This window comes from Oncorhynchus mykiss, chromosome 10, assembly GCF_057628025.1.
Source record: "Oncorhynchus mykiss isolate SJ-2025 chromosome 10, ASM5762802v1, whole genome shotgun sequence".
NCBI lineage: Eukaryota > Metazoa > Chordata > Actinopteri > Salmoniformes > Salmonidae > Oncorhynchus > Oncorhynchus mykiss.
In genome coordinates, this window is record NC_143031.1 from 69,755,568 (window position 1) to 69,777,092 (window position 21,525).

At 44.8% G+C, this 21,525-nt stretch overlaps 1 protein-coding gene across 28 annotated transcripts in view; it reads left to right on the plus strand.

Annotated features, from left to right (window-relative positions):
- LOC110534539 (GRB2-associated-binding protein 1) overlaps positions 1-21,525 on the plus strand; it is a 72,075-nt gene that overhangs the window by 12,723 nt on the left and 37,827 nt on the right. For 5 of the 28 annotated variants that reach the window (XM_090187665.1, XM_090187669.1, XM_090187674.1 and 2 more), the window contains exon 1: positions 658-926. The exons of 13 other annotated variants lie outside the window; for them this stretch is intronic. The gene's annotated coding sequence lies outside the window, so the exon portion shown is untranslated. Of the gene's footprint in view, positions 1-657; positions 927-15,574; positions 15,747-16,882; positions 17,345-21,525 lie in introns of those variants that run through there. 10 more of the 28 variants (XM_090187667.1, XM_090187671.1, XM_090187680.1 and 7 more) reach the window with 5 other exon arrangements.

The following is a 21,525-nucleotide window of genomic DNA, read 5'->3' on the forward strand; positions in this document are numbered from 1 at the left end:
ATTTCAGTGTTTTAGTGACTTTACTGTTTGATCTAGACATCTGAACTGTTTGTGGCTCTATCAATCCATGTGAGTGGTCTACTTTTGAAAGTCGACCACAAGGGACTGTGTGTAAGTGGCCCCGCCCCCCCGTGTCGGCGCATCTGTCTCTGCCACATGTACACACACCTGTGCTTCTGCAGGGCCTTCGTACAGCCTCTAGACGCACTGCTGCTGTGGCCCAATCTCCCCTCTTGAGGATTCCTATGTGTGTTTGTGTGATGGGGGGGAGGGGGCACCCTGGAGACAAGCTGTGAAATGCCCACCGCCGCCCTGTGTAATTTCTCGGGTTACTGTGAGTCAGCCGGGCCCATACGGACAGACCACACACTCCTCCCTACCTCTATCGCTCTCTTTCTCTCTATTTTTCGCTTTTCATCTTGTTGCTTCTCTCTTTAAAAAAATCATTATCTAAATGAGTTTATACTAGAGAAAAAGATGTGTCTAGTCAAGAGGTAGAGGGCGAGAGGGGCAGGCCAGTCCTTTCTTAGCCTGTCCCCTATGAGTGTCCTGCGGGCAGCCTGATTGCATTATAGAGCTCAGCTCTGGTGCTGCTCGATATCTCTGGCCTGGCTACCAGCCAGAGGAAGGGGGTGAGACACACACCCCCCCACTCCCAGTGAAGACCCTGTTGTGAGAGCGGGCTAGGTTACACTCCCTCTGATTGGTGGCTGAGAGACGGTGAACTCCCACCTTCTCTCTCAGTATTCCTGTGAACTCTCCCAACGTTATTTCTGTATGTCTCTCGGGTACGTCTCGGGACCCTGTGGATTAGCTTGAGTGCTCGACCCGTCGACATTTTGTAGGGCCGACTTCGTCTCTCGTTCTGATATACCAATGGCATTTGGCTAGGCGACTGGACTGGTCGATCAGGCATTGAGTTCCAGGTCAGTACTACTATGCAGAATGTAAGCATTTTTGTTGTATTTATTGTTGAGGGAATTCTATTGAGTTTACTGCTGCTTATCTGGACATTTTGAAATATAGACCCTGACTTTATGGTTCCCAGGTGGACTGACGAGCTGCAGGTGTTCACACAACTCAAGCGCCGTTGGAGCTTAGCTCTTACCTGCTACTTTAACACACATCAACTCCGCTTCCCCTATTCAGAAACCATACAGCCTGTGACAAGAGCCTCTAAGTGTTGGGTCAGTGAAAGTGATGTGGTTTTGAGCTGAACAACGATCATCCCAAAAACAAAAGATCCTTCCTCATAGTTTATTCGTAAAGTAATGACAACATTCCAGAAAGTATTCTCACATGCTGATTTGTTGTTTACAGTAGATGTGCCTCAGCCAGATACTGCTCTTTCAACTAGAATGTATCGATCAGCAGGCCATTATGTTGATCAGTGTTATGCCCATACATGTGGTTATGTGGGGCTCCTAAGGCACTGCATCTCAGTGGAAGAGGCGTCACTGCAGTCCCTGGTTTGAATCCAGGCTGCATCACATCCGGCTGTGATTGGAGTCCCATAGGGCGGCGCACAATTGGCCCAGCGTCGTCTGGGTCTGGCCGGGGTAGGCCGTCATTGTTAGTAAGAATTTGCTCTTAACTGACTTGCCTTGTTAAATAAAGGTTAAATGAAGTAAAAGGTCTGGTATTGGCAATGCATTCATTGTCATACTTCCTTAACATATAACATAACACATGGCATAGCCTTGTCTTGGTCTGTTTTGTGTGTTCAGCTCCACTATGCCAGTGTGTGGTTTGGACCACTACTCTGATGGCCATTTGGCCTGTCGAGTTGTGCGCTCAGTCATTCTCTTGTGTGTACAGACCAGACACAGACACGCACTCGCAGGCCGAGACAAACCACAGCAGAACTAAGAGGGGAATTGTCTGGGCCGCTGGTCTTCCCCTCAGCCTGGCTGCTCGCTCTCTGCAGCCAAGAAACACTGATCATGTGAATGGCCCAGCCCTGCTAATGGAATGTGTTGAATTCCTAAAGATGCCGTTTTGACAAACATGTGACTTGGGGGGGGGGGGGGGGGGGGGGGGGGGGCTGTACATGTTTTGATCCTCAACCTTTGTACAGATGTTATTGTTGAGAACCAACTTGAATATCAGGCAAAGAGGAGATGTAGAAGGGGAGGGACGTCTCTGCCACCTACCTCCACCATGCCTGCTCCCCCACGTTAAGTAGACGACCTCTGTTGAACAGCACAGCTAGAAATGTCATGAGTAGAACCTACAGTATTCCTCCTAACATGAGAGAGCATGTTTGTTCCACGTAATATATTTATATCTGAGCCTTCCACATTGTTGTGCCCTGTACTGCTTTAGTCAGATGACCTAGTCCGAGCCCTTATGTCCTGTCCCCCATCAGTTCTCACAACAATCCCCCAAACTGAATACTATCCTGCCTAAATTGAACAGGCTGCTGAATAGCAACAAGGGCAATTAACTACAGAAATATGGGAATCGCTCTTAGTTGCGGTTCTTGTTGGATAAACAATTAACGTGTGTGTGCGCGCGTCTGGAAGTAACAGTAGTCCTATGTCATTGCAGGCCTATTAGGAAGGAAGGACACGTTTCAAACTCTAATCAATCCTTCAACCAATCAATAACTCAGTAAAACTACAAATCAACTTGTCAATTCTCAGGTTATTGGGTTAAGCTAATAGGGGTCAACCTACTGTATGACTGACAATATCAGATGGTATTTAGTGGTACACTTCTCTCTGCAGTCTCTGATATAAGGAATTATATATTTGAATTCTAAACTAATCTGAGCTAACATGGATTACTGTTGCATAATTTATTATTTAGACAAACAAATTTATCTTGTTTTGTGTAATATAATTGGAGTACAACCCATCTGATTTGATGACGTAGGCCTACACCACAAATGGACTCCCTTCGCTTAGTTGAAGTATTCTCCCATACATATACAATAGATGACTCTATTTCTGTGCTTTCCCTACAAACACGCATCAAGAGAGCACATGGACTCCACCTCTGTTCAGTTGTCAGTTAGATAGAAGCCAGTGGGTGTTGTGTTCTCCATTGGGCTAATCAGTGCTTGACTTTGACAGGAGCTCAGTACTGGCACGTCAGATTTTCTACTGCTTGAGCTCCTGTTCCTCTTATAGAATATCAGCTCAAGTATTGTGGAGCTCCTGCACCTAAATATAAACGGTACCGGCCCCCAAAATGAGTACTTGAACCTATTTCAGTCCAAGTCAAGCACTGGTGATAATAGCTATTGAGCTTAGGTTTCTGTTGCTCCATCCCTCTACCACAAACCAACATCTATACAGCTTCACCAGCCAATAGCGAAAGTGCATGAAGATGGCGACCATCATGTACTTACCACAAGTCACATAAGTTGCATGGACTTACTCTGTGTGCAATACTAGTGTTTAATGTGATTTTTGAATGACTACCTCACCTCTGTACTCCACATATACAATTATCTGTAAGGTCCCTCGGGTGACAAATCAAATTTGATTTGACTGTGTTGAATGCAATAGGTGTAGTGTGAAATGCTTACTTACAAGCCCTTAACCAACAATGCAGTTCAAGAAATGGAGTTAAGAAAATATTTACTAAATGAACTAAAGTAACACAATAAAATAACAATACCGACGCTATATATAGGTGGTACCGATACAGAGTCAATGTGCGGGGGGTATAGGTTAGGTAATTTGTACATGTAGGTAGGGGTAAAGTGGTAGGGGTAAAGTAAACAAAGAGGGGGGGGGGGTGTCAATGTAAATAGTCCGGGTGGCCATTTGAATTGTTCTTGGGGGGGGGGGGGGGGGGGGGGGGTAGAAGGCGGTAGAAGCTGTTAAGGAGCTCCTTGTACCTAGACTTGGTGATACCGCTTGTAGAGAGAACAGTCTATGACTTTGGTGACTGGAGCCATTGAACATTTTTTGGGGCCTTCCTCTGACACCGCCTAGTATATACAGTTGAAGTCGGAAGAATACATGCACTTAGGCTGGGGTCATTAAAACTCGTTTTTCAACCACTCCACAAATTTCTTGTTAACAAACTATAGTTTCGGCAAGTCTGTTAGGACATCTACTTTGTGCATGACACAAGTCATTTTTCCAACAATTGTTTACAGAGAGATTATTTCACTTATAATTCACTGCATCACAATTCCAGTGGGTCAGAAGTTTACATACAGTAAGTTGACTGTGCCTTTAAACAGCTTGGAAAATTCCAGAAAATGATGTCATGGCTTTAGAAGCTTCTGATAGGCTAATTGATATCATTTGAGTCAATTGGATGTTTACCTGTGGATGTATTTCATGGCCTACCTTCAAACTCAGTGCCTCTTTGCTTGACATCATGAGAAAATCAAAAGAAATCAGCCAAGACCTCAGAAAAAAATTGTAGACCTCCACAAGTCTGGTTCATCCTTGGGCGCAATTTCCAAATGCCTCAAGGTACCATGTTCATCTATACAAACGATAGTACGCAAGTATAAATACCATGGGACCACGCAGCCACCATACCGCTCAGGAAGGAGACGTGTTCTGTCTCCTAGAGATGAATGTACTTTGAGAAAAGTGCAAATCAATCCCAGAACAACAGCAAAGGACCTTGTAAAGATGCTGGAGGAAACGGGAACATATATCCACAGTAAAATAAGTCCTATATCGATATAACCTGAAAGGCCGCTCAGCAAGGAAGAATCCACTGCTCCAAAACCGCCATTAAAAGCCATACTATGGTTTGCAACAGCACATGGATATGTCCTCTAGTCTGATGAAACAAAAATAGGACTGTTTGGCCATAATGATCATCGTTATGTTTTGAGGAAAAAGGGGGAGGCTTGCAAGCTGAAGAACACCATCCCAACTGTGAAGCACGAGGGACTGGTGCTGCAGGAGGGACTGGTGCTCTTCACAAAATAGATAGCATCATGAGGACTGAAAATTGTGGATATATTGAAGCAAACATCTCAAGACATCAGTCAGGAAGTTAAAGCTTGGTCGCAAATGGGTCTTCCAAATGGACAATGACCCCAAGCATACTTCCAAAGTTGTGGCAAAATTGCATAAGGACAACAAAGACAAGGTATTGGAGTGGTCGTCACAAATCCCAGACCTCAATCCTATAGAACATTTGTGGGCAGAACTGAAAAAGCGTGTGCGTGCAAGGAGGCCTACAAACCTGACTCGGTTACACCAGCTCTGTCAGGAGGAATGGGCCAAAATTCACCCAACTTATTGTGGGAAGCTTGTGGAAGGTTACCCAAAACGTTTGACCTAAGTTAAACAATTTAAAGGCAATGCTACCAATACTAATTGAGTGCATGTAAACTTCTGACCCACTGGGAATGTGATGAAAGAAATAAAAGCTGAAATAAATCATTCTCTCTACTATTATTCTGACTTTTCACATTAAAATAAAGTGGTGATCCTAACTGACCTAAGACGGAATTTTTTACTGAGATTAAATGTCAGGAATTGTGAAACTGAGTTTAAATGTACAGTGGGAGAACAAGTATTTAATCACTGCCGATTTTGCAGGTTTTCCTACTAACAAAGCATATAGAGGTCGGTCTGCACACACTGCAGCAAGGATTTTAGCCCACTCCTCCATACAGACCTTCTCCAGATCCTTCAGGTTTCGGGGCTGTCGCTGGGCAATACGGACTTTCAGTTCCCTCCAAAGATTTTCTATTGGGTTCAGGTCTGGAGACTGGCTAGGCCACTCCAGGACCTTGAGATGCCTCTTACGGAGCCACTCCTTAGTTGCCCTGGCTGTGTTTCGGGTCGTTGTCATGCTGGAAGACCCAGCCACGACCCATCTTCAATGCTCTTACTGAGGGAAGGAGGTTGTTGGCCAAGATCTCACGATACATGGCCCCATCCATCCTCCCCCAAATACGGTGCAGTCGTCCTGTCCCCTTTGCAGAAAAGCACCCCAAAGAATGATGTTTCCACCTCCATGCTTCACGGTTGGGATGGTGTTCTTGGGGTTGTACTCATCCTTCTTCCTCCATTGACCAGGTCCTGCCGTGTAGTTCTGGGCTGATCCCTCACCTTCCTCATGGTCATTGATGCCCCACGAGGTGAGATCTTGCATGGAGCCCCAGACCGAGGGTGATTGAGCGTCATCTTGAATTTCTTCCATTTTCTAATAATTGCGCCAACAGTTGTTGCCTTCTCAACAAGCTGCTTGCCTATTGTCCTGTAGCCCATCCCAGCCTTGTGCAGGTCTACAATTTTATCCCTGATGTCCTTACACAGCTCTCTGGTCTTGGCCATCGTGGAGAGGTTGGAGTCTGTTTGAGTGTGTGGACAGGTGTCTTTTATACAGGTAACGAGTTCAAACAGGTGCAGTTAATGCAGGTAATGAGTGGAGAACAGGAGGGCTTCTTAAAGAAAAAGTAACAGGTCTGTGAGAGCCGGAATTCTTACTGGTTGGTAGGTGATCAAATACTTATGTCATGCAATAAAATGCAAAATAATTACTTAAAAATCATACAATGTGATTTTCTGGATTTTTGTTTTAGATTCCGTCTCTCACAGTTGAAGTGTACCTATGATACAAATTACAGACCTCTACATGCTTTGTAAGTAGGAAAACCTGCAAAATCGGCAGTGTATCAAATGCTTGTTCTGTCCACTGTATTTGGCTAAGGTGTATGTAAATTTCCGACTTCAACTGTAGGTCCTGAATGGCAGGAAGCTTGGCCACAGTGATCTACTGGGCCATACGCACTACCCTCTGTAGCTCCTTAAGGTCGGATGCTGAGCAGTTTCCATACCAGGCGGTGATGCAACTGGTCAGGATGCACTTGATGGTGCTGTTGTTGAACTTTTTGAAGATCTGATGACTCATGCCAAATCTTTTCAGTCTCCTGAGGGGGTAAAGGTGTGTTTGGACTAGGGTTGCAAAGAGTTGGAAACCTGGCGGTAAATGTGCCATTGGAAGTTGAGCTCTGGAATTTTGCACAAATTCATCAAAAAAGTTAGCTTATAAGTGAACCTTTTTTTGTGGGATACACAAGGCAATTCTAGGTCTTGTGGCATGTTTTGGTTAAACTATCCCCAATGGAATTGCAACCCTCTGCATGCACAGTGTGTTCTTCCATCACATGTGCAGCTGATTCTCAAGAGCTTACACACCAATGAGATGCTATTGAGCCCACACTACATGCTTTCTGGTAAGTTTTGATTACGATACTAGGTGGAGTGAAAATATTTTATGACATGTTTTTGTTTTTTTAACTAGTAAATAGTAGCCTACAGCAAAGTGTGTTTTTTAAAAATCATTTCATACTTGTTAACCATTTCTTCTAGTTAGTTTTTGCTACCATGTTGGTTTTTAGCTTGCTTGAGCCTAACTGAGTGTTAATTCACCTGTGTCCATACATGTTTCATTTTAAAACATTTATCTTACCAAGGAGTTGTTCAATCTAACTGCTTAACTATTTATCTGTATGTGGAATTGCATTTATATTTTTTTACTCATGTTTGTCTAATCTTTACAGGAAAATGCCACTGGCACTATCTGATGTTTGGAGACATTTCACTGCAGCTAATGTAGAAGGAAAAGCTGTGTACAATTGCAAATACTGTGCCAATTCATATGTGAAGAATGCAACAAAGACGCAGTATCATCTGGCCAAGTGCATTAAGTTTCCTCACCGCTCACGAAAAGCAACCGCTGACAAAAGTCCCTCTACTTCTATTCGAGGTGAACATGATGAATCGGACACCTTATCGATAGCAACAGCTCATGGAATCAGAGAAAGTAGTCGGAGAAATGCTGATGAATGTCTTGCTCGAGCTGTGTATACAACTGGTTCACCTCTGATGCTCACAGGCAATGTGTATTGGAAGAGATTTCTGAATGTTCTTAACCCAGCATACACCCCTCCAACCAGACATGCTTTATCTACTCATTTGCTGGATGCAGATTTCAGGTGAAGGTCAAGCAAATCATAGAGAAAGCACACCGTATTGCAAATGTTAGTGGGCAAGGAATAATTAACTACATCATCTCCTCCCCTCAACTAGTATTCTACAAGAGCAGACAAGGCACAACAGACACACCGGTCTCTACATTGCAGATGAGCTGAAGGCAGTCATCAATGACCTTGGACCACAGAAGGCATTTGCACTGGTGACAAACACGGCTGAAAACATGAAGGCTGCTTGGTCTGAAGTGGAGGAGTCCTACCCTCACATCACACCCATTGGCTCTGCTGCTCATGCATCGAATCTGCTCCTCAAGGACATCATGGCACTGAAAACAATGGAAAGCAAAGCAATTTACCTCAACAAGCAAAGTGAGAAGAATAAGAGCACCACATTGAAGCTGCCCAGCAACACTCGTTGGGGTGGTGTTGTCATCATGATTGACAGTCTCCTGGAGGGGAAGGAGTCTCCAAGAAATGTCATTATCACAGTCTGTTGATATGGACAGCCCCATCAGGATCCTGGGGCGGCAGGGTAGCCTAGTGGTTAGAGTGTTGGACTAGTAACCGAAAGTTCAAGTCCCCGAGCTGACAAGGTACAACTCTGTCGTTCTGCCCCTGAACAGGCAGTTAACCCACTGTTCCTAGGCCGTCATTGAAAATAAGAATTTGTTCATAACTGACTTGCCTAGTTAAATAATGGTAAAATAAAAAAAATCCTCCTGTATGATGTATTTGGGGAGAAAGTGGTAAGCAGCCTGAAACTCCTGAAACCTATAGCAGCTGCCATTACACGGATTGAGAGAGACAATTCCATCCTGTCTGATGTTCAGACTGCTTGTAGATATAAGAGAATACATCTGTACTGCCCTGCCCACTTCACTGTTGCTCCAAGCAGAGGAAACTGTCGTTCTGAAATACATCAAAAAGCGTGAAGACTTCTGCCTGAAGCCCATACACACCACAACGTACATGTTGGACCTCAAGTATGCTGGCAAGAGCATCCTGTCTGGTACAGAGATCAACAAGGCCTATGGTGTCCTCACTACCGTGTCTCGCCACCTTGGCCTGGATGAGGGCAAGGTTCTTGGCAGTCTGGCGAAGTACACTTTCAAGCAAGGGCTTTGGGATGGAGACGGAATATGGCAGTCGTGCCAACATATCTCATCAACCACCTGGTGGAAAGGACTTTATGGATCTGCGGCTCTTTCCCCTGTTGCCTCCATTCTCCAAATCCCACCATCATCAGCCACCTCAGAGCGCAACTGGTCCTTATTTGGAAACACACACACCAAAGCATGCAACAGGCTGACCAATAAAAGGGTTGAAAAATTGGTGGCCATCTGGGCAAATTTGAGGCTTTTTGTGCCTGACCAGCCATCCTCAACAAGGTTGGAAAGTGACATTGAAGATGATGCCTCAGTCTGATGTTCAAGAGCTGGACATTGATGTAATCCAGGGAGAAGACATGGAAGCCTGAGAGAAAGACGAGCAAAGCTTTAGTTTCTAGACTATCATTTTACAGATTTATGTTAAATGTTTTTGAGAGATGCGATGGATCTTTGGGATCATTCAAGATTCCCTTTTTGTTAAGTGAAATCATCCCATGTGAAGAGTCAACTCATTTAATTAAAGTTCAATTTGTAACTTTTTTTTTCTATTGTAAGGATTTAATCCATTTCAATTGTCTACTTATGATAAGGTACAATGTTTGTTTCTGTCTCCATATGATATGGTAAATATATCCAATGCAAAAAACATCTACATTTCATTTGCATCGATTTCCGTAAATTCCTATGGAAAGTTTCCAACTTTTGAATATTCCCCAAAATGTGCAACCCTAGTTTGGACCATGATAGTTTTTTTGTGAAGTGGACACCAAGGAACTTGAAACTATCGAACCCGCTACCGCCCCGTCAATGTGAATGGGGGCGTGTTCGGTCCTCATTTTCCTGTAGTCCACGATCATCTCCTTTTGTCTTGCTCACGTTGAGGGAGAGTTTGTTGTCCTGGCACCACACTGCTAGGTCTCTGACCTCCTCCCTAAAGATACAGGCATCCTTTTTAACTTAGTTGCCGGAGAGGAAGGAAACCGCTCAGGGATTTCACAATGAGGCTGATGGGGACTTTTAAAACAGAGTTTAATGGTTGTGATAGGAGAACTGAGGATTGTAGTTACTCCACAATACTAACCTAATTGAGAGTGAAAAGGAAGCCTGTACAGAATAAAAATATTCCAAAACATGCTTTCTGTTTGCAACAAGGCACTCACTAAATTAATACGGAAAACCTTTTTGTCCTGAATAAAAAGTGTTATGTTTGGAGCAAATACAACATAGTATTGGGTACCACACTCCATATTTTCAAGCATAGTGTTGGTTGCATCATGTTATGGGTATTTGTGTAATTTTTAATGACGGGAGTTTCTCAGGATAAAAAATTAAAATGTAATGGGGCTAGGCTCAGGCAAAATCCTAGAGGATAACCTGGTTGTCTGCTTTCTACTAGACACTGGTGAATTAATCTCCCATTCAGCTGGACAATAACCTAAAACACAATACCAAATCTACACTGTAATTGCTTACCAAGAAGACAGTGAATGTTCCTGAGAGGCCGAGTTACAGTTTTGACTTAAATCTACTTTAAAATCTATGGCTAGACCTAAAAATGGTTGGTCTAGCAATGATCAACAACCAATTTGACAGAGCTTGAAGAGTTTTGAAAATAATGAGTCAAATGTTGTACAATCCAGGTGTGGAAAGCGCTTAGACTTACCCAGAAAGACTCAGTAATCACTGCCAAAGGTGCTTCTACAAAAGATTTGCTCAGGGGTGTAACTGAGGTACTTCATTTTCAGTATATTTGCAAAAATTAAAAATAAAAAAAAAATTCACTTTGACATTGGGGTATTGTGTGTAGATGATTGCATTTAAAAATAATCCATTTTGAATTCAGGCTCTAACGCTACAAAATGTGGAATAAGTCAAGGGGTAAGAATAATTTGAAGGCACTGTAATTGAGAAGACTAGGCAACCAGGCTTATTGGCACTTTGTGTGTGTGTGTGTGTGCGTGCGCACACATGAGTGTTTATTTGCCTCCACTCTCACTGCCCTACAATTCCTCTCAGACGTAAACAAATCTAAACAACAAAATTGTGTCACAATACTGATGTGAAAACGGTCATTTAGAACTCAAAAACCAGCCCATTGTTATGTGGCAGAGCGTAATATAGTGCGTAGTAAGACATTCCAGTGGCTTGGTGGAAATTGCTGCTGTAACACAGTAGGCTGTCATTAGACTAGCCTTGGTCTATGGGAACACATACACAGCAGACTCCCAGCCTATGGGCCATTGGCTTTCATTATTTTAGATTATTAAAGTTTATGTCCACTGGGTTCACGGAAACCCTCTGTCCTGTGGGCCAAAACAGTCAGAGTAATGTTATGGAGGGAGTGAAGGCCTGGGGCTGGGCCGCTGCTTTATTTGGTGGTGCTGCTGCTATGGCTTATGCCGTTAAGAGAACGAGAGACGGACTGGCTCTGTTGTGTAGCGGGATGGAGACATTTTAGTAGTGGTTTGGTGGAGTGGGAGGAGGAGGGAGGGTTGCTGTGGTCATGAAGGGGTGGGCGGTGGTAGTGGGGTTATCTTGACGGATCACTGGAGAGGAGACGCAGACAGAGAACTAAATCCCATTTGGATTGGTTAGTCCGGAGAGAGTCTTGTCTCCAGCAGCAGTGTAAGCAAACTGTTATGCTGTCTGTCTTGACTACTGTAAGCCACATAGACAGCCGCACAGTTCTCTACTCCCGTCTTCTCATTGTCCATCAAGGTGTCTTTGCTCTGTTAGTCACCGTCTGCTCCATGAGGTTCTTCGCATACCAGTAGAGTCCTAGTTGTGTCTTAATGTCTTGAATCTACAGTGAACCGTTGCGCTCCACCACTGCCAAATACATTATGCTTGGAAAAGTTATCGTTCCATGTAAAACAGTGCTGACCTCATGCAGTTCAGTTGTGCCCATAGTTTCTCACATCTGCAGTGTGTTATGAACGGCTGCACTCCTGAATGCTACACCACTGGTGTTAACAGAGTAGCATGTCAATAGCCCACTGCTCATAGTTTCAGAGAACTGCTTCAGGAGTAGGAAGTGGGGTGGTTGCTGTTCTTTCCATGAACACAGTGGTGTTTACCCCATTAAGGAACTGAAACCCCCTGCAGGCTCACAGCTGTGGTGTGCAGAGTTTAACAGGAGAGACGCATCATGACACAATTCTCAGGAACACACACACACACACACACACACACACACACACAGACACACAGACACACAGACTGACAGATGCACACACACACACACACACACACACACATCCCAGTCAAATGCGCATCCTAGTCAAACACCCATCCCAGTCAGGAACACACACTCACTCACACCACAGACAGAGAGAGAATTTGATTTGTCACATGCTTTGTAATTAACAGGTGTAGACTAACAGTGAAATGCTTATTTATGGGTCCTTTCCCACAATTGATAACCTAACTCGTTGCACACGTCATAGCACTTAGTCACACCCCATGTGTACAAGCCTCCTGGGCCTGAGTAGGCACAAGTCAACCCCCGTCCTCTGTAAAAAGGGCCAAAAAACATCTATTTGAGGAATTGCTGACATTGTTTTGGGGCTGCTTGCGTTAGGCCTGACTTGGGAAATGGTTCACATTTCTCCTCTGCTGCCTCTGCTGCCTCGCGGTTCCAATCACAGACACACTATGCACGCGCACACAGACAATCGAAAGGGAAGCACGGTATCGGTGTGATAATCTGGGCCAGTGAGCAGGGTTCCTTGGGACTGGAGGAGAGGGGAGGTGTCTCTCTCCTTGCTGTCTGAACAACGTGCCTCAACAGGCCCAACACCTTTTAACGCTTCTTAGAGGAGAAACACACAGGAACGTCATGTGACTGGAGTCACTATAGAAAGGGCAGCATTATGATCCTCAAAGGGATGTACCTGCCCTTGTAGGAGGAGACGGGTGTGGTATAACCTGATTTAAAAGAAACTGCTTCTCACTGCTTACTTTAGTTGCACTTGTTGAAGCGTTCACATTTGCAAGTAGTGTGTGAGAGCTTTTAGCCCCCATAAGGAGTGTTTGATTATAGAAGGTCAAGTATTGCAGTCGTGTTGGTCGCTATATTTGAGTTGTTGAACCAAATCATTTGTAAATACTCATTTTACACTGCGTGTACAAAACACCTGCTCTTTCCATGACAGACTGACCAGGTGAAAGCTATGTTCCCTTATTGATGTTACTTGTTAAATACACTTCAATCAGTGTAGATGAAGGGGAGGAGACAGGTTAAAGAAGGATTTTTAAGCCGTGATACAATTGAGACATGGATTGTGTATGTGTGCCATTCAGAAGGTGAACGGGCAAGACAAAAAATGTAAGTGCCTTTCAACGGGGTATGGTAGTAGGTGCCAGGCACACCGGTTTGAGTGTGCAGGAACTGCAACGCTGCTGGGTTTTTCCACACTCAATAGTTTGTGGATCAAGAATGGTCCACCACACAGGACCTCCAGCCAACTTGACACAACTGTGGGAAGCACTGGAGTCAACATGGGCCAGCATCCCTGTGGAGCGCTTTCCTTGTATAGTCGATGCTGCGATGAATTAAGGTTGTTCTGAGGGCAAAAAGGGTGCAAGTCAATATTAGGAAGGTGTTAATGTTTTGTACACGGTGTACTCTAAGGGTTTGGTGAGGAAACACTAACGTGATGTCACTTGCGACATCAAGCACATCCACAAACCACGTGTCTGTTACTGTGTCCGTTCCATTTCCTTATCTTTAAATATAGTCAGTGCGACTTCAGGCCCATTTCCTTTCCCTCCTCCTTAGTCATAGAGCAGAGGAATTGGATTATGGTTGAATCAACGCAGCCCGGGGCAGTAAATGTGATTTGGTCTGGGTTAGCTCTGCTCTCTGATTGGATTAGAGACTGTCTGTGTCGTCTGCTGGTCACTGTCTTCAGACACTCAGGATGGTACCCGGGAGAGAGAGCTAGAGAGAGAGCTAGAGAGAGAGCTAGAGAGAGAGCTAGAGAGAGAGCTAGAGAGAGAGCTAGAGAGAGAGCTAGAGAGAGAGCTAGAGAGAGAGCTAGAGAGAGAGCTAGAGAGAGAGCTAGAGAGAGAGCTAGAGAGAGAGCTAGAGAGAGAGCTAGAGAGAGAGCTAGAGAGAGAGCTAGAGAGAGAGCTAGAGAGAGAGCTAGAGAGAGAGCTAGAGAGAGAGCTAGAGAGAGAGCTAGAGAGAGAGCTAGAGAGAGAGCTAGAGAGAGAGCTAGAGAGAGAGCTAGAGAGAGAGCTAGAGAGAGAGCTAGAGAGAGAGCTAGAGAGAGAGCTAGAGAGAGAGCTAGAGAGAGAGCTAGAGAGAGAGCTAGAGAGAGAGCTAGAGAGAGAGCTAGAGAGAGAGCTAGAGAGAGAGCTAGAGAGAGAGCGCTAGAGAGAGAGCGCTAGAGAGAGAGCGCTAGAGAGAGAGCGCTAGAGAGAGAGCGCTAGAGAGAGAGCGCTAGAGAGAGAGCGCTAGAGAGAGAGCGCTAGAGAGAGAGCGCTAGAGAGAGAGCGCTAGAGAGAGAGCGCTAGAGAGAGAGCGCTAGAGAGAGAGCGCTAGAGAGAGAGAGCTAGAGAGAGAGAGAGAGACTCTCTTACACTCTTATGTAGACATGTGAACACATGCATGCATTCACTATGGCTGCCACAGTAGTTGTATGAATGTGTAACTGACAATTATGGACATTAAACATGTATATATATGTTGTCATCGTCTCAAGATATTCATTTTTAGGAAGAGGGGGATTTGAACTTTAACGTTTTTTTTTTCTGTGACGAGGGTAAGGTTCGTAATTATTTTACGAGCAGAACCACATGGTCGGGAGTGAAATCTTTAAGAAAGTATGTCATAGCTCAATTTTGAAGATTCATTAGAAGTGCACATTTGTTTTCCAAATAAAAAATGATCATGACTCATTTGCATGAGAATGAATTGTTACCCAAAATCCCGTAATCGTCACAGCCCTAGCATTCACACTCGAGCACGCAAACCCACATGACACAGGCATGCACGTACACACACCCTCAGTGGGCAGTGAGGTCTGGTCATGTGTCTGGCTGGCGTCTCCACCACCCACAGCCTGCTGCTGTAGTGTGGAAGCTCTACTGATTAGTGCTGTCTCTCTCTGGTTCCATCAGCTTCATCAACATACTGTGGTTGTGTCTGTCAGAAGTTAACCTGTCCTTAATGGGTAGTGGTGAAGCCCCGACTTATTAGGCATATGATCATCTTTTGACCATCTGTTAGTAGGGTCGTGAACTTTGCATGACAACGGGTTGGAACGGACTCAACAGGATGTCAGGCCTGTTGAGGCCTTTTGGGCCAGACAAGGAGAACTAAGGTCCTGACTCCATTTGGCCACAGCCTGGCGAGGGGCGGACGGTGAGGGTGTTTTCTGTCCTGCTTCGCCGCTGTACCACTGGCCTAGCTAGTGTAGGCCCCTCTCCTCTCGGTGGAAACAGCCTGTCGTAGCTGAGTAGGGAATAGGAGGTGGTGGGTGGAGTGGAGGTGGCCTCTGTTATTTTCAGTCCATTGTGTCTACTTCCTGTGGGCCAGTGGTTATTGGAGCAGGGTGTTAGGCTTGACGGAGGTGGGGAGGAAAGGAACCAGACTTGGTCGGCTCAACGCTGGCTGGCTGGCAAGCAGCTTGGATGACTAGCTACCACGCTCCTGTCTTCGCTTCCCTATACCCGTCTCCACTCCGACTCGGCACCACCAGGTAAAACTTTGCCCCCTGAGTTCGTTGTCATACTAGTGGTAGCCATGTTTTCCTCTTGTTGCTATGCATGTTTTTTTACTTGTTGTTGGGGAAATGATGTTCGAACCACACGTCTGGCGGGTAACACCTACCCTCACTCGGCGCCTATGGTGCCTCTTTCTTTCAAGTCAGACGTTGTAGATTGTCTGTCCGCAGCTTGTTTGTTTATCCGTTGCGTGTGGACAGTGTTTGACGCCTCAGCTAAAAACCCAGTAACGCGGGAGACAGGAAGTGGGCGGTGGAAGTGTGCCATCCGCCCTCACTCTTATGGAAGGTGAAGCCTCCTCCAGGGCGGCCGTTGTAGGCGACGTGTATTATTTGAAGACGAGGAGAGGAAGCTGGGCAGTACCTGTGGTAATAACACTCTCAATAAGAGCCTTTCTGTCTGGTAGCATTGGGATAAACAGTAGACTTTTTTTCTCAGGGGAGCTAAATCTCATTAGGTTTACTTGCATGTCCATGTCAATGGGGGTATTGAGTTTGTAACCTGCACTATACAGTATATTGTCTAACCTGTGTAATCAGTGTGTGAATCCGTTCCGCTCGGTATTGCGTTGAGACAACAAAATGGGGGGGGGGGGGGGGATCTATAGTTAGCCCTGACCAAAGGACCTCCTGCCGCGTGACAATGGAGGCAAAACAGGAAGTCTTTTTGCCCTGTGTGTGTTGGGAACAGATGACCAGAAAGATTAAAAAAGAGGAGAAAAATGCCAACAAAGTGGAAACTTCCAGCAGCAAGGGATTGTTTTTCCTTGTGTGTTTGTCTCTCTCCTCTCTCGCTCTCGTGTTTTTCTCTTCTAAAAGACCCTGTTTCCTGGTAAACATTGAGAGAGAGAGAGACGGGTGTTTGGTTTGGCGTTCGAGGAATGGATTAGTACCTACTGTTCAGTCGGTGTTTGTGTGTTCAGTCGCTGTGTGAGAACTGTTACTTAACCACGCTCTCTCAGCCATGAACGATGGGAAATCAACCAACACGTTAATGTTTAAGCCCACTCACTCATAGTTAATGCTTTACCCGCCTTAGGCCTCTGCAGCCTAACCTGGGCTGACTGGAGCTGTACGTACTGGGGGATGTGGTGGGGAGGGAGGATTTCTCCACTCTGGCAACCATCAACCCTGTCTGTCGCTGGGGGTTTCGGGTTGCAGGTGGTGGAGAAAACGGAACCAGTTGAAGAGGGAGATGAAAACGGTCCTCGGTTTCTAAAACCAGGCCATTCCCACGGGACCACTGTTACTGTGCTATTGATCTCCCACCCTCTCTTGTTCTCTCTCGCCCCCCTCTCTCTCTCATTCTCTCCCCCTCTTTCTTTCTGCCTTTCCTAATGAATGATTGTGGCCTGACCCCTGACTGAGAGCTCCTCTTGTCTTCGCCTTAAGAGTCAGTCACACAGTACTAACCTAGCCGTCGCAGCAGTAGTACGGCGTTGGGTGACAGTATGACAGAGGGACAGCAGCAGAGATGGGACATTGGGATAGTAGGATCTGGTGGACAGGGGAACTGCCTCTAACTGGGCCTCTTTGGATAACACCTCCCAGCTGACCAACACTCCCACAGACCGGTAAGAACTAAAGCACCTCAGTTATCTCAACTGGGAAGAAGCAGAAGGTGTTGTTCCAGTACTGCACACTTGTGGTCCCAAGACTACAGGAAAGCCTTTGAAGAAGTGTGTGTACTGTTTGGCTGGATAGCAGGGCTATCCAACATGGATTTGTGTTCTTTGGACTGTCAGTGTAGAGGGTCTGACGGTGACAGTGTCTCGCTGGGTGTGAATTTCACAGCTGCACATCAAAGAGCGGGACTGTGGGACGGCGGAGGGAGGGAGGGAGGGAGGCTTGTTTTGTTCATCATGGTAGATCAATACAGTGATCACATCCAGCCAGCCAGTGGAGCTCAGGGTCTGATGCATACAGCTACAGCACCATACTGGAAGGCTATGTAGATGGGATGCTCTCTCTGCATCCTCACTTAGGATATATCCTCTCAACAGGACATGGAATTGTAAGGTGAGGATGCTTCTCTTGCCGTTGTTTGTGTGTGTAGGGCTTTTTGGCAGAATACTGTACCTTGGCTGTTGGGTAACTTCATTGTTAGCGTCATATGAAAACAAGATGAGAGAAGTGGAGCTCCTGTTTTTCCTGTTTAAAAAGTATTATTTTTAGAATTCTGCTCTCTCTCGCAACATCACAGAAGTCATCATTAGTCAGTCTTAGTCTCAGCGACGCAAACGTTTTGTGAACTCTGCGTCTGGGAGTTTTTCAGTTGCCATATTCTCCAGTCTGTCTCCTCCATTGTTATTGCGGCCTCATGTGTATGAAGACTTATGCTGATTCCATGCCTTTTTCTGTTGCTGTTAGCAGTGCTCTACATAAACTGTAGGCTATTTTTACAGCTGGCCTTTCCCTTACAGAGCGGAGGAGAGAGAGGCTCGTCCTTATGTTACACGGCAGATGTAGGTCCCTGCCAGTGTATTTCCAGGGGGAGGAAAGTGTTTAAGGTCACAGTATATGATGACGACATTAGGTGGACTGGCCACTGTTTTTTCCTTCTGATGTTGGCCCATCCAGAGTCAATTCTTGTCCCCTTGCTATTTGTACATCTCTGTTGTGTTACTGACCAGTGTAGGAAGAAATGAATAGAGCACAGAGAGAGGAGTTGGATGTGATCGTAGTTTTGTAGTCCTATTCCCCAGCATGATGAGCGCTTGCTCGAGGGAGGGAGGGCTAGACTCTGTTGAGATAGAGAGAGAGATATATATAATATACACACACACACACACACACACACACACACACACTGCAACGCAGGATCAAGGAGTTAACCTGCTAACGGGCCTAAATATTCTGAAATAACTATTGTTTTTAGAAAGATACTTGAAATGGGCATGGTCTACTCAACTCAACAACCAAAAACACATATCTAAGTTCAGCTTCCTTTTATCAACCAGAAAAGAAACATATTTCTGGTTGTTTATCAAAGTTAGCTGGCTAACTCATTGGTCTTGCTTGGTAGTATTACCCCTCTGGTGTTAGCCTACACCTGGCATGGTTGTTGTTGTTTACAAGGTCGCTGTAATAGGTCACGGGTGCTCCTCAGCCCATTCCTCCTCCACCTCTTTTCTTACCAGCATGACTTTATTTTTCTCTCTCCTTTTCCCCTCTTTTTTCCCCCCTCTTTATTTTGCTTAAACACACACAGGAATTGAGGGGGATTCTCCATGATTCATATTAGCCCTGTGTCTCCACCTTCATCAAGCCTGCTGCTGGCTCACATATCAGTGCAGGTGCTGGGGATAGGAACTAGGGACTGACTCTCAGTAGAGTGGTTGTGTTAGATTGATTGCCCCATGGTTCTATGGTGGTTTTCCTGGAGACAGCATGATCTATTGACCTCAAACTGGATGTGGTAGTTGTCGTTCCCCCCCCCCCCCTCCCATTTGTAGTTTTCAAATAAGGTTTTCTTTTCTCCTGCTTGTGATGTGGGAGAGTAGTTTTTTTTATGGAAGCAAAATTAGTTTGAACTGAAGTTTTATAACTGACCTAATGTCAAGTTAATCACGATGGGTTGGCCATATATATATATATATATATATATATATATATATATATATATATATATATATATATATATATATATATATATATATATATATATATATATATTTTTTTTTTTTTTTTTTTCCTGTTTCATTGTAATGCCTCAAATTAGCCAGTTAAACAGAGCAATTTATGCAGTGATGGAAAGAAAGTGAGAAGGTATAAAAAAGCAAGCACCTTAGTCAGTGTGCACAGAGCTGCAGTCTAGACTGTCATGCGTGACCTCTCCCTGGGTGCTCGGCAACGTCACTCGCTGTGTGCCTTTTTGTTTTTAGAGGGCCACTCTTATTCTATTTGGACAAAAATCCCCTTCCCCCACCGTATGTGTTCTAAATGAGCACGTAGACTTTGTGCCCATAGAATATTCTGTTAAAGGCAGGCAAAGCCTTCGTATCAACCACTCTCTTACCCAGCCCCCTGTTTCAATCAATTATCAACAAAGTGTGTGTTTTGGTTTTAAATATGAACTTTGTTCAGTTCATGCTAGTCCATTTCATACCAGTCAGTCGACACTAGTGGACTTGAGAGGACCACAGTCTGCCCCAGTAACTCCCCTCAGTCAGAGTCTTGGTGACGTAACGTTACTAGAGTGCCTCTGACAATTGGCTATGTAATTACCCGCTGTAAACAAGCAAAACAGAGCAGTGAATTTAACAGATGTTTTTAATAATTAACATTCAGGATGATGTGTATCCAAGTCTTTACTATGTTGTAATGTCAACAAATTGCACATCCTGCTTTCACTGGACATCTTCATTGGTTTAGAAAACGATCAGAAATTAACAGCTCAATGCAGAAGTGTCAATTTTCACTTAGCAACGGCGCTGATAAAGAGAGGAGGTAGAGAAGTGACGCTCTAGCAGGGTGTGTGTGTGTGGGCTACTGTGAGTGTGAGCGAGTGACATGGGGAACAGGGAGGCGGGAGGGAGAGACGAGTGACCTCAACCAACCAATCAGACGTGTTCTATAGTAGACTAATAGTATAGCGTGAGTCCTACACAGTTACAAACAACTCCATCTAGAATATAAACGTAGCAGCCTACTGTTGTACTTGGTCATTGTAGCCTAACCTTCTCCTTTAATTTATAATTCCAATATATCTCCTAATTTTATCTCCTAGTTTTTGCCCCACATGGAGGCTCTGACTGTACCCTATTGCCACTTTGATGACTTATGATTGGCCAACAACAAGAAGCTACGCTCACCACTCTCGTGAATAGCAAAGAGCTGCAGCATAAAGTAGTCTCACGGTCTCTCTCTCTTGCTCTCTCTTTGTCATGGGAAACCTATGTTCACATTGCCAAAGCAAGTGAAATCGGTAATAAACAGTAAGAAATGAACCCTAAACATTACTCAAGTTTCAAATGTCATATGGGTATATACAGTGTTGTAACAATGTGCAAATACACTGAAGAAATATATAAACAACATGTAAAGTGTTGTTCTCATGTTACGTGACTGAAATAAAAGATCCCAGAAGTGTTCCACATATATGTTTACATCCCTGTTAGTGAGCATTTTATCCTTTTTGTCAAGATAATACATCCACCTGGCACCAAGCTCTGGTGGACATTCCTGCAGTCATCATGCCAATTGCACGCTCCCTCAACTTGAGACATCTGTGGCATTGCATTGTGACACAACTGCACATTTTAGTGGCCTTTTTATTGTCCCCAGCACAAGGTGCACCTGTGTAATGATCATGCTGTTTAATCAGCGTCTTGATATGCCACACCTGTCATGTGGATGGATTATATTGGCAAAGGAGAAATGCACACTAACAGGGATATAAACAAACATTTTAGAGAAATAAGCTCTTTGTATGTATTAGGCATTTCTGGGATCTTTTATTTCAGCTCATGAAACATGGGACCAGCACTTTACATTTTGGGTTTATATTTTTGTTCAGTGTAAGAGGGGGCTGTGCTCTGTAAATGTGGAGTGTTTGGCGACCAGGCCCGGGAGGAAACCAACCACGCAGACCGTGCCGTCTCCAACCTCTTTTATTGACCGTGCAGGAACAGGACCATAAACTGCACAGGAAGGAAGACTTCACTGGCTCAGGATTCAGGAGATTGGTTGAAGTCTCAAGATGTGATACTGTCTGGAAAAAGAATAAAATCCTGCTTCTTTGTCTGCAAGGAAT